We start from the raw sequence: 11,518 nt of genomic DNA, 5'->3' as shown, positions 1-11,518 counted from the left end.
GGTGTACATGCAAAATTCCACCTGACCTCCACATTATGTCTGGAGCATCTGTCTTAGGGATCCTTTTCTACTCAAAATGTGGAGAGGTCTAACGGGGCTGCAAAGCAAGGAAATATTTCCAATTCCTCATAGTCTCAATGTTCTTCCCTTCTGAATAGTGGTAGCTGCTGGGCACCCCAGTGGACATCTCTTTCCAAATATTTTCAGAGTCCTGAGGGCGGGCAGCAGCCGAAAGCAGTCAGGGATGGGGAATATTTCCTTCCCTTGGACCGGGACTGCAGCCTCACTGCCTCCAGAACTGCAGTCTAGCACGTAAAAGTTCCTCAGATGTCCGTCTTCAAGCCCAAGTAGATACCTTGACCACATGGGCCTGTTTCCTCTCACTCCAGGGGACCCTGTGGTAACTTTCCTCAGCTCCCCATTGAACCTCCAGTGCCTGAAAGAGGCTCTCTATATGCCAGATCTATGTTATTTCATTTTCTTTTTTTTCAAGTATGGGGATTTACATCAAGTAAAAGTTAGACTAACTAATGGAGAACAGAAGGAAACTTTTAGCTTATTATGACATTTATGTGAGAGAGGGGAGAGGGAATGAAGTAAATGGCAATTTAATAAAATTTCTTCTGTAAAAGAATTGTATGACTGGGGCAGAAATGTGTTGGGTTTGGCCAGCCAGCATCAATTTCCTCTTTCCGAAAGCACTCAACAATTTTTTGAGAAATTACTTCTTCCTCATTGAATGCTGTCTGGTGGGCTGTGAACAATGGCTCTGTCATTCCCCAAGAAGGGATGGACGACACATGACCCAATCCAAACCAGTGTAAATCTTGGGCAGAGAAATAAATGTTAACAATGGGTGAAATTTCATTCCTTCTTGTGGTGGGAGATGGAGGGAGGGATGTTCTGACTGTCCCAACTGCTGATTCCTGTTTCACAGCTTGAAAGACAGCCTTAGTTCTGGTTCATTCCAAAACCTAGCCCTTATTAGCCCCTGACACTTTTCTATATAAGCTCTGTTTAACTTTAGCAGAATGGAATAATTTCTGTTGCTTAAAACCAAAGAACCTTTATTATATAATGGCATAACTCAGAAAAATAAGCTTTAGGATAAATACTGATAACTCAAGTATGTTAGGCCCTTATTACTGGTCCATAGTTTGCCTGCCAATTTAATAAGATTAAACATCAAATATATAAATATTAAGTACATAAGGGAATCTGCGTGTTTTTGTGTACTTCAGAGAAAAAATTCTGTAGCATTTGAAAATATTTTGTTCACTTCAAAGATAACTGACAAATACTGCTTTGGGTTGGTTCTAAACCTCAGGCATCAACAAACTAAGTGATGAAAACATGAATTCCTACTCTTCCCTTTTAGATAAGATTGCTCGCAATAATAACCACTAATGTAGCCGGGGATATAGTCAACCATCTACTGTCTGAATCAAAAGCCAGAACATGTGTTCCCATATGAAATTTATACCATTAGCTGAGGAATTTGTAGTACTATGAAAAGATAATTTCTTTAAAAACATTTGTAGGTGAGAAAAAAACATAAGCTAACAATTTTAGAACAGATTTATTCATTAATACACTTTATCATGCAGAAGTTTGAATGTCAGTGTGCTTTTCTATATATGGCCCAAGTGTTTTATGACTGAAGTTTCTTTGCTGTTTCAAGAAAAGTAAGGGCCTAAATGAGCAAACAAACAAACAAAAACAACAATGACAAATAAACCACGCTGAGAATATGGTGGCATCACAAGATAAGTCCAACAATGAAAATTAACTATAATAAATGTTACCCTTAAAGATTCTTGAGGGAAGACATACCTCATTAGAGATCAGCACGATGTTGCCTGTCACTATAGTGAGTCCAGCACTAGTTCGTTCTGCAACATTAGAATAAATTGCTCTTTATCAGGCAAGAACCAGATTAAACAGTTTTATCATGCTTCAAACTCATGTTTGGGGGAAAAAAGACTTTTATTAAAATACTAGAACCACATCCATTCAGGCAAGATGCTCCCTACCATCAGAGTTACTACAGACAGAGACTGAGAAAAAAGATTCGCCTGTTTCCTCTCATGCTAACTCTCAGGCTTAGGATAGCTAGAATTTTCTATACTTTGAAATTGTTTTTTTCTTTCTGTTATTTTGGCAAGCTTCCTCAAAAGTCACATATGTGGTTGATGTCACTCTACTGTGTCATATCTAGTGAACGATCTTTACAGCAAATCTCAACTCAGCTGAAGCCTGCTTTAGTTGTACTTTCCTTTGGTTTATAACTCCATCTTGTGGTTTACCTTATCAGCTGATAATTTGACTGCCATCCAAATTAGATGATTAAACAATAATAGCTAGCAGTGCTGTTACTGTGCAAAGTTCTGAACAAATGTTATCAAATTTAACCCTGAAAGGTGGGTATTATTATTATCTCTATTATATAGACTTTAAGAAAAAGGAAGGTTCAGAGGAACCTGTCTGAGGCCATACAGACAATAAGAGACTGAGATCTTATATAAACCTAGACTCCAATATTGGTGTTCTTTATCCTTTACCATGTTACATATTTAGAAACAACCATGAATAATTCCACTTTAGAGATGGGAGTCTATTCAGATGCAATAAAGTGCAATAGATAATGAAATAAGCTTTAGATCCAGACAACTTGGGCTTAATTTCTGCTTTATCCTCTTACTTGAGGGTGACCCTGGAAAAGTAAGGTAGCCTCATCTCTCTGTGACTCAGTTTCCTTATCTGTAAAATGGGGATAATAATGGAATCTACCTCACAGAGGTGTTGTAAGGATCAAATATGTACATGCAAGGCAAGCTTTTGGAACCGTGTTTGGCACACGAGTGCTCCATTGCTCTATAAATGTTAGGTAGCAATATTCCATATGTGATGTCTGGTAATAAGATTCTCCTTGCCAGTTTTGATCAAGTCTAGGATTCTGGGGGTCCTGTTTTCAAATGATATGGTGTTGCTTTCTTGACACCTGTTATCGATCAGTTAGGATGAATTATGTGGCTCCTGTAAATTGGTAACTTCAAATTAGGCAGATGCAGGGTAAAAAGCAGTGTAAAATAGTTTCATTCTCTATAGGGAATTTCTAGCTAGAGTCAAGTTTTAAAAGAAAAAAAGGTACAGCTAAATGGTTGAAGTTAAATGGCTGACTGGCTGTCCACCAAGAGGCCTCACAAGACGAAAGCGATTCAGCAGTTTCATTATTACCCTGCTCCTGGCCCTGTTCGTCACAAGCTCAGACATCCAAGCTCCTTGGTGTCTCTTCTAGTTATCTATTCCTGCCTAAAAATCACCCTAAAACTTAGTGCCTTCAACCAACAATAGTCATTTATTATATCTCATAGTTCCTGTGCACTGGGAATTGGGAAACAGCTCAGATGGGTGGTTCCATCTCAGAGTCTCTAATGTGGTTGCAGTTAGTAGCTAAAGTAGGAACAGGGAGTGCCATTTGGAGTAGAAGGAGACATTTCACTCTTTCAATATCGTCTCAGGCTTTGTCCGTGTGGTCTCTCCAACCCGGTAGCCTCAGCATAGTCAGGCTTCTTATTCGGTGTTCAGGAATCCAAAGGTGAGAATCCTAGGAGAAATAGGCAGAATGCTTTCCTTAGCCACCAGAGTCACTTCTACGGTGTTCTTTCTGTTTGTCAAGGCAGTGACAATGAGAAGAAAGTCAAAGCGTTTGTGCCAATGTTTAAGTCACCACAGTGTCTAAGAGCTGGTTTTATTCAGAGCTACAGAGCCATCACATAAAATTGGAAAGCTAATTTATAATTAGAAATAAAATTATCAAGCAGATCACATACTGAAGCCAGCTTGACACACCTTTTTTTAACCCCATAGACATACTATGTTAGATGCCAAAATATCAGAATGTCTAATGCTAACTATGAAGTCAGAAAAGAAGAATAAAAATGTTTGAAATGTTTAATGTCACCAGGAATTCATCTCCTCACTACTAGGGAGATCATGTTGGCACGACTGGGTTTTTGTTTTCCCAGACATTACTGCATCTATGGTGCCAACATTTTCTTTTTTTCTTCTCCTTTCTTTAAAATTTTTGTTGCCAACCATATTTCCTCCAAATTGAACATTTATAAAAAATATTACAATACGTTCCGTCTTTTGCTGTCTTAGAATAATGTATCTTGTACTTAGAAGACAATCTTACATATGCAGCAGGTATGAATCTCAACCTAAAATGTAGTTGTTCAAGAAATATCCAGTTGTTTATTTGTTTAATTCAAATTAAAACTGACCCTTAAGTACTAAACCTACAGAGCCAGTGAAATATTTAATCCTAATCATTCTTCAGACTTCCCCTTTCCCAGTGTTGACCCTAAATTCTGGGTCTAATGGTGATGTTTGATCTATTTGTGGTCCTAATGCCCCTCTCTGTTATTTCTCTGCCATGCTTGAAACATAGGAATAGGCTGGAAACCATGTAGCCCAAGTCCAGCTTCATCTGCATTCTTGCCAAATCCCTAGAAAAGTGCTACAAGATGGCGTGCTGACCTACATGTGAATGGGAAAACTGTGAAAGTTTGAAAAAGTCATAAATATATGGAGATTCTATACCACAATACTCTCCAAATATCTGCAATTTCTCATTCTTTTTTATAAAGACAAGAAATATCTTGTACCCCAGCAGGATTTTGTAATTTCTATAGATCAGTAATTGCTGGGTGTTTTCCATGCTTCTTTGTTCTGAATGAAAGTTTTTATGGCATTTATTGTACCCCTGATTTATCATTGCCTATCCAATGTATATTTCAGTCCACAAAAAGGAACATCTGGATCTTACAGAAAAGAGCACAGATCACCCAGAGACTCTGGGTGTTCCGCTAGATGCAGTGACTGGATTACACTTTGGGTTATCTTGTTTGAGGATATGGTTAATGTGTTCCATATGTGGGAGGAAGGGCAACATAAATATTTAGTAACCAGAAAGATAAACACTGGAAGAGGCTGGTTATCTGTTCACAAACTGGGGTCTTCTTCTTCCTGGGCACACAGCCAGAATAGACCAATGAGTATAACTTTTTACATCCAATGAGATGTAAACAGAAGTGATACGTGCCACTTCAAAGCTGATGCATGCAATCTGTATCATTGATATCCTCCATGTTTTTCTCACTCTGTTAGCTTGATGCAGATGAGCACAGTTGTCTTGGAAACCATTTTGGAAGATGGAGATTATAATCAGTCCAGGATGCAGATATGTGCAACATGAAGATGTTTAGTAGTTTCAGATTAGCTTCCAGGTGTAGTAGGTAGGGATCTTTTCCAAAAAGCTCAGATGTGTAAAAAGTTTTCATTTGTTATTTTACTTAAGTAACATTAAACTTGAATCCAGATCCGAGCTCCACCCCACCAAGCTGCTGGGAAATGCAGTTTTAGCTGTTATTAAGACATTCTCTTCAGGTCTGGCAGTTCTTCTGCTTGCCAAACATGTTTGTGACTCATTTGGTGAGTCTGAGAGCTCCTGTGCATGAGACCTAGACTCCTTTAGCCCATCATAAGCCATCCTTCTAAGGGCTGTAATGTTCTTAGAGGGTTGCTTCTGAATTATTTGTAGGTCCTTGACCTCACCAGGACCCTTTACTACTGGTCTCTTTCCAATCTCAATCTTCCTCTTTTTCCTTCCCTCCCTCTTCAAAAGCCATCTCTCTTTCTCTCTCCCCTCATGTGAGTTGTGGGACAGGCAAAATGATCATTTAATGGGCTGAAGTTTCACAAAGAGCAGGGAGAGCCAATGACTTTAGCCATCCTAACTCTATATGTTCTGTAAAAATCCACGAGGCAAATTACAAAACCTGGCCAACTGTTTGAAATGAAGAAAGAGAAAAATATGCAGAAAACATTATTGTTTCAAAGAACCATTTTGGCACATCTATATAAAACACTCTGGAGTCTTTCCTCAAGGTAAAGCTGGGGCTGCTTTTCATGGGCACACTCCAGCAGCTAAGCCTCACTAAACGATCACATAAAACATTGACCTTTAAGTTATAAATGTTTCCACTAACCCAGGACTGATAGGTGGTGGTTATTCATATGAATCCAATACAGTTTTATATATTAGCTTAATCAAACAATTCATGCGGGTTCTTGGATGTTTGTTTATTTATTCAAAGGTTGACAAAGTTTAAGAAGTATAATGACCGAACTTTGTGTAAGACTTCTGTGAAGCCTAAAGAAAAACAATTTGAAAGACATATGAAAAGAAAATCCAATAAACTATGAGTTCAAAGTAACCTCTGTGAAAATAAAGATAGGCAAAGAGCACTAAAGAAAAAAAGACGTCTAGAAATAGAAAAAATCAGAAGAAAGAGTCCCACAAATACTGATAACCAATAGACCACAATCAATATAGACAAGCATATGGGAAATATATGAGTGACAACTGTGAGCACTGAGATGGCAGAATCTTGGGGGACAAGAAGTAACCTGAAGAGTAAATACACAGAATGCTGTTACGAGGGAGAAGTTTCCATTTCATTCAATCTCTGAGACACCTGCTCTATTATGAGAGCTGCTGTTTGGGAGACATGAGAAGCAAAACTCTACAAAGATAAATGATCATACAATTCAGCAACGGCACTTGTCTCAGTGGATCCCTAGATCAAATCTCTGCCTGGAAATGGTTCCTAGCTCTTTGAATGCTCAGTCAGAGAAATAAAATGTTTTCCTGTTTTATTACCAACTCTTAAAACATGCTTAAATGAGGCAGAACACTAGATTTTTTTATATACCTAAATTCTCAGGTGATACATTAATCTTACCTACATGATCCCACCCTCATGCAGTGATGAGCTACATAAAACAATCAGAGAATAACATAATATGCTATGTAGCTTAGCTAGAGTACAGGGTGTTTTTACTAATAATTTATTTAATTATGATTAAATAATTATTCAATGATTGCTAACTGTGTGAAAACTATCAAAACAGTAGATATTGGAGCAGGATTTTCATATATGAGAACTGGACCCATCAGGGATGGCTTTTTTCCATTAAAAGTAGACCTTGGTAGAGGCCTTGGAGATTTTGCAGCATATGGGAATATGGGAAGGAAAGGAATACATACTAAAATCCCAGTAATCATTTTGAGTGTTACTTGCATTTAGAATTCTACACACGCCATTTGTAAATTTTGATTATTATTGAAAAGGAGAGTTTTCTGGAGCACACTAAAGGCACATTTAATTCTCATGCAATTTAATAATATTATCTTAGGTACTATAGCCAATTATTACATTTTCCTGGAACTTATTTTGATGCATCTACTTTTGGATAAAAACAAACATTAGCTAAAGTTTGATATTAAATTTGTGTAAATTTTGATGCAGTACTTGCTAAACATAAATAATAAAATGTGCTTTGTCTTGTGGTCTTTGAGATAATGCATCAAGTATTTGAATCCTCAAAAGTGAAAATGGTGACAAAAAATTAAATCAGTACAAAAGGAAATGAAAAGGTTATACTAATTTGGCAGAAACTTACAAAATGCAATAGCCCACGAGACAACTTTTACCATTTTGATACACCAATAGGTAGTGGGCATGAGACAAATATTCACAGAGTGACTTATTTCAAAGTATTTAAAGATATATATACTACCACTGTTTGAGACACCTACTTACCTCATAGTTATGAGAAAATGAGGAAAATGAGTAGGTTTCCATGACTGAGTATATATGATCAAAATTTTAGAAATTGCACATGGAAAATTACAAATACAATTTTAATTTCACATAATATATGTGACCTATGCTTATGACAACCTGCCGACCAATCAAACTTATTTATATTTAAAAATATAACTAGAGTACATGTGAAATAACTATAGCATCTTAGAACTAGCGGAGAAGAAACATTTATGATTTACTCCCTATTCCCATTCAATGTAAGAAATGTTTTCACAGTATCACTCGCAAATGGCCAGACACCTTCTGCTTGAACAGGTGTACTATCTCACTGCTTCTTTAGGAAGCCTATTTTGTACAGCTATAATTCATGAGAAGGTTTGCCTTCCATTTAACTAGAATTTACCTCCCTGTGAATCTTATGTTTTGATCCAAGTTTTTCCCTCAGAAGCTTCAAAGAAATATTTTAATTCAAATCAGTTTAATTAATGAATATCATAGAATAGTTCTGCCAGAGACTAAGGTAAGTGTTGGCATATAAAGATGAACAAGACATGTATTTACATCTCTCGTCTGATTTGACAGCTATTCAAATTCCAGAAGACAAATTTTACACACTCCTCGATTCTTTCCTATAAATCAACGATCTCCAGGTCCCTGAAGCATATTAAGATCTTTTACAATCCAAATCATTCAATTTCTAAATTTTCACAATTAAATTAATAATCTAATTTAAATTTTAATATAGAATTATTAGATGGGGATTTCCTGCTGTAATACTTTGCATCTGCAAACAGAACCTCTATTTGGACTTACTGGGGAATTGAGAAGGGAAAAAAGGTCTAATGGTCCCTTAGCTGATCTTCCTCAAGGGCAAATAAGAAGTAAGAGTGACAAGAGAGAATAATTATTAGTGGTGATTTCTTTGGAGAGAGTTGATGGAGTGCTGAGCATTTCTCTCTCCTCACTGATATTTCTCTTATTTTCATCTCAACGTCTCAAGCCAAGGAACAGGGAGGGTTGTTAGAGACCACCCAGAGAAGCATGAAATGTGTTCTCTGGAGTTAGAAAAACTTTTATCTGAAAAAGTTTAGAAATAAGAGACTGAAAGTATCTGTTTCTAGTTGGGGAGAGAGGGCTCCAGTGGTAAAGCTATACTTCCACGGATGGTGAAGCAAAAATGAAAGTGTCCTTTGAACCAGAAGGGACATACAAAAGGGAGTTGGACTTGAGATATTCTGAAAGGCCCCCTTCTTGAAGATCTGGCTGCTGTGGCTAAGTGAAAGTGTGAAGTACCACTAGAAGCAGTACTAAGGAGAGAGCGGCAAGCTGGAAGGGACATCTCTCATGCTAAAAAATATTGTGCTGGTTTTGGGGGAGTCGTCTCTAAAGCAGCAAAAAACAATTGTGGTAGATTGATTGCAATAATGTCTCCAATTTCTTATCCTTCAAGTATCTAAGCCATTTGAAATTTAATGTTGCAGTAATAGAGAAGCATTTATTTCCCTAGCCTTTGAATACAGGCTGGACTTATGGCTTGCTTTGGCTTAGAGAATGCAGTGGCAGTATGCCAGTTTCAAGCCTAAGCATCAAGTGCTGCTGCTGGCAGTTCTGGTGCTGCTGCCATCCGCTTCCATCTCTGCCTCCTCCTTTTCACTTCAGCCAAAGCCAGAGAATAAGGAGAACCTATAAACTAGCTAAAGGCTCAGATTTAGATTTTAATGCCTGAAATTGAGACTGTTTATAACTAAGAGTAACTGAAAAAGCTTTGTGATATGCTCATGTGGGAAAAGCTCTGAGATCCAAGCAAGAAAGATATGAGATAGGATATTTTAAAGACACTTTCATGGGAACAAATGAAGTTATTTCATAACTTCACCCACTGAACCCAACTTATTCAAGAAACTGCCTATATGTGTTGTTTAGTTATAAATATCTGTCTCAGTAAACAAGGTGTTTTCTCGACATTTGTTTCCAGTTAACCCACTTCTTATTGGAAATACAATATTATTTCAAAACATACCAGCTTTTATAGGGATATAATTTGATTACATTTATTACATTATTTTTTGGTTAATAATTTCTCCATGATAATCAACGTATTCAATCACATCCTACACTAAATGACCAAATAGGTACTTTCAGTAGGAAAACTACAGTACCATAGTTTACCATATTCTATTTTTTTCACCTTGAAATCTCACAAAACAATAGAAAGATTTGTGGCAATACCAGGAAACAAATACAATTCATCAATTCCAAAATTGAAGGCGGATAAAAGCAGCTGCGATTAGGCAGAATCTATGGGGGAAGAATGAAAAGGGGAGATGAGGGGGCCATGTGGCCAGAGATCTCAGAAAGTGAGAGCAGGGATATTCTAAAGGCGAGGATATCATGTTGAGGTTCAAAAGCCAAATCCTCTTGTATAGCAATCCAAGCAGGAACCAAGCTGACACTGGCTAGAAGCCAAGGGAGGTGCTGGACAGAGAGACGCAGACAGTGTCAATAGGACTTAGGGACTAAAAATCTCAGAGAAATCCCAAAGAATATACACCCTGAAGTTTAGGGTTCACTTGGTTTTACTATTTTTTACCTAACATATTTTGGTGATAAAAGCTAGTTTTTTTAAAAAGCTAATACTCTTAAGATAAATTTAAAATTCTAAATAAGATTAAAAGCTAGAGTCTTATCTCAAAGATAAAATATACTTTTAATTATAATCATCTTCAGCATAAATGGCTAAAATTAATTCCATCACTTCAATATTTCTATGTGAACTCATTGCAACTGTTAGAGTGGAATTCAGTTACTGAAGCACCTTATTTCATTTCTACAGTAGTTTCTATAATACTGCTTGTCATAAGAGCAAGATTTTGTTTTGTAAATTGCTCTAATGTGGTTATTTTTCCTTCTTTTAGTATCAGATACACTTAAATGTAGAATAGAATGGCTTTAATCCATCAATTACTTTACACTATCATCTCTCTATGATTGATTAATAGAGAGAAAAATCAAGAATAAATACATATTAACTTCTTCAAAGGGTTACAAAATAAAAAATATAGCCTACTTTTAAATATCTGATTTCACTAAGCTAATGTCATAAAAGGGAAAAATACCAGTTCATTTATTGTAAAAAGGTAATTTGTTAAACCTCATTATGTTTATTACATATATTAGTAATTTTTTTCCCTTCACACATTACATTGTGAAAGTAAATGTACTTTCCTAAAGGCATTCTTTTATACTTTCTTTTTCTTCTTTGAAATGGCACTGCAACAGAGGTATCTGTAATGGAATACATGGTCCCTTTTCCAGGAAGATAAATGTTTAAATTAATATTTTTTATTTTTTATATTTTTGTTTTTTCAACTATAGTTGATATACAGTATTATATTAGTTTCAGGTGTGAAACAGTGATTAAACATTTATGTAACTAATGACATGATCACCCAGATAAATCCAGTACCCATCTGACACCATATATAGTTATTTTAATACTACTGACTATATTCTCCATGCTATACTCTACATCCCCATGATTATTTTGTGACTACCAATTTGTACCTCTTAACCCCTCCCCACTTAACTCATTCTCCCACCCCTCAATCAGACAACCATCGAAATGCTCTCTGTATATATGAGCTTGTTTCTGTTGTTTATTTGTCGTGTTCTCTAGATTCCACATATGACTGTCTTTCTCTGCCTGACTTACTCCACTCAGCACAATATCCTCTAGGTCCGTCCATAGTGATGCGGATGGCAAGATTTCATTCTTTTCAATGGTTGAGTAATATTCCATTGTGTGCATATATGTAGCAATATATATATATATATATATATAT

Source organism: Pteropus alecto, unplaced genomic scaffold (genome assembly GCF_000325575.1).
Source record: "Pteropus alecto unplaced genomic scaffold, ASM32557v1 scaffold248, whole genome shotgun sequence".
Lineage (NCBI taxonomy): Eukaryota > Metazoa > Chordata > Mammalia > Chiroptera > Pteropodidae > Pteropus > Pteropus alecto.
This window is presented reverse-complemented; position numbering follows the sequence as displayed.